Source organism: Acomys minous, assembly GCF_964271855.1.
Source record: "Acomys minous genome assembly, chromosome: 6".
NCBI lineage: Eukaryota > Metazoa > Chordata > Mammalia > Rodentia > Muridae > Acomys > Acomys minous.
The window spans coordinates 20,500,793-20,503,966 of NC_140487.1; positions in this window are offsets into that span (position 1 = coordinate 20,500,793).

The following is a 3,174-nucleotide window of genomic DNA, read 5'->3' on the forward strand; positions in this document are numbered from 1 at the left end:
ACTTTCCTTAACATGATGAACTTTGGTTCCATCTCCTTCCTGAAAGCAAGATTTCATTATTTGTTATGGCTCAGCAATACTCCACTGTATATAGGTGCTGTGTTTTCCCTGTACCTTCATCCACTAATGGCCACCTATGCTGATTCCCTACCGTGAATAGTAGCAGCGAAGTAAACACACCTTAAGTAACTCAATAACATTTACCAATTCTTTATGGGTCATTTTGGCCTTCACTCTGTTTTACAGTTCTGTGGGCTTTGACAAATGCATAATGTCATCTGTTTACCACTGTAACTTAACTACTATAAAAAATTCTGGGTTCCTCTCTTCACCACTCCTCTCTTTCCTCTAACTCCTAAACCCTCTGATAACCACTGAAGTTTTCATTATCTCTAAAATTTTTGTGTATTCTACTCCAGAATATCAGATGGTTGGAATCATGTAACATAATACCTCATACTTGTTCCTTTACTTACTAATATGTGTTTACATTTCTCTTCTGTCTTTTCATAGCTGAATGTTGGGTATATTTTGCTGTTGTGGAATAATATTCAATTGTATGGATATACCACAGTTTATTTTCCCATTTACCCATTGAAAGATATTTTAATTGTTTCCATGTTTGGGGAATAACACATGATGCTGTTGGTAAATATTGTGTGAAAGTATGTACACACACACATACACACACACACACACACACACACACACACACACACATATATATATATATAAAATTTAAAAATTTTCAATCATTTGGGTAAATACTTAGGAATGTAGTGATTGGGTGCAGGGCTCTTGTTAATGTTACAAGAAACTGTCAAATTGTGCTTTTTTTATTTGCTTTTTTTTGTTTTTGCTTTTCAAGACATGTTTTTTCTATGTAGCTTCGACTGTCCTGGACTCACTTTGTAGACCAGGCTGGCTTCAAACTCACAGTGGTCCACTTGCCTCTGCTTCTCAAGTGCTGGGATTAAAGGCGTATGCCACCACTGTGTGGCCAAATTGTGTTCTTATGTGATCGCATTAGTTTGAATCTCAGCAAACAGTAGATGGAGTTCCTAATGTTTCTCTCATCAGCATCCTGTATTCTAAAATAGTTTTCAGTGCCCTTAGTAAGTAATTTATTGAATGATACCTCTTGCTTTCATCTGGAATTTCCGAATGGCATGTAACAAACACTACACATCTTTCCACATGCTTGTTTTCCACAAGGTATCTTCTTGATGAGTTATCGAGCTTTGCATTTATGCCTCTTGTTTTCTTATTGGTGAATTTGTTTGCTATCACAACAACTTGAAGTCATGTATGTTTCAGCAGTCACGTTGAACTCCTTAAAAACTGCTGTTCTGTTCTTTGTTTCCCTTGCCTGATGACATTTTCAGGCTTTTCCTTTATTGAACTTAGGACATCGCTATTTAAAGAATGTTCTCCATGCCCCTGTGTCTGCTGTGCATCAGCCCTTCTTGCTTTATAGCCCTTCACTTTCCTGCTCTTGGCCATGTACCTACAGATGGCCCTCAAAACACCACACGGACTCTTTCAGGGCTTGCGTAAATGGCCTCCTTTAGATGATATCTAAACTCAGATTTCTGCTAAGATCCTAGAAGCACTAACAATCTAGGACCAATTTAGACTAAAATTCAACTACTGCCTTAGTGTATTTTGAGCTACTTCAGTGATAAATGGGTGCTGAAAGATCTTTGGTTTGTAACGATAGCACCCACGAGAGCTAAGAGGTGAAGTGCTAGCTTCCCACACATTACAATGGCCACACAAAATGGTTGTAAAGTTCGCACTGGAAAATGTATCTAACCCACCCTAACCTTTCTTTCTTCATATGAAATCAATGTATAGGTAATAATTAGTCACTGAAGTGAGCCAATAAGCATTTTGACAGAAGCGTTGTAGCTCCACAGTAGCAGAAGATAAGGCTAGCTTCACAGTCAAAGTAGGGATTATGAATCTTTTTATCCATCTAAGTCTTAAGAATCGTATGCATCTATGTATAGAAATGAAAAGCCCACTGGGCCACTCTGGTCAGGGAAGAACCAGAAATATAGCGAAGTCATGGAGTTGTGGGTTTTTGCAGCTCAAAAAATCCTTCCCTAAGGCTGCATTGCCACTTACAACCTTTACACATCCCAAATATACTGTGGACCAATTGACTGCAAGGGGCTCTTCAAGGGCGAACTGTTATTATTATAGCAATTCTACTGAACATCATGCTGTATTTGGAAAATAAAGGCAGGCACTGCAATTTACCTCAAAAATTAAAGGAAATTCATTTGTAAGCCCTCTCATCTCATTGCTGGTTGATGAAATCTACTTCTAAAGGCCAAATTAACCAGATTGTCCATTAACATTGATCACATTAGCTAGATAATTGCCAAAGCCTCATCTAACTAGTGCTGTGTGGATGAAGCTTGTGAAGGAAGGACACAGCACGTGAGGCAGTGCCCTCTTCCATGCCAACTCTTCTTTCACAACATGTCATCACAGGCCCAGCCTTCGAATGAACTATGTCCCTGCCATTAGCTGGAGCTGTCTGTATCGTAGACGCTTAGGGGAGGGGCAGGCAAAGACTCATCTTCTACAAACTGAGTGCAATGTCCGTGTCTTGTTACAGCATGTCCCTCCTCAGTGAGCAAAGGGCCAGGTTCAGAGATAAAGACAAGCAGAACTTTGTTAAGAGTGCCACGGTAGGCCCTGGAATAAAGACCTTGAGCTAGAAAACCAAATGTTCACCCCTCTCCTCACCAACTCCTGTTGACAGACTTGCCCTGCGCCTGTGGATCTTATCTCTCAGGCAGCAAAAGAACGGACTCTGAGTCCAGTGCAAGTATTTTGCAATCTCACCAATGGAAAGCACATGAGTACATTTTGTACAACACTCGTGCACACTAGTAACAATCAGACAATAACTAAAAAAAAAAAAAAACAGGGCGTAAAATATTCATGTTTCATTCAGCAAATGAATCTAGATCCAGCTAGACTAGCTGAGGAGCCTATATACTGACAGAATACATTGTTGATAAATAAAGGCATGTTGAAACTTTTTGGGTGATGTTGTGGTGGTTTCTCTGGGTTTCTGAAGATTATATTTATTTGCTGTATCATCAGGAAGAAGACTCCAGAATCTTTGGTATTTTGAAGAAGAAGAAGGAACATCCT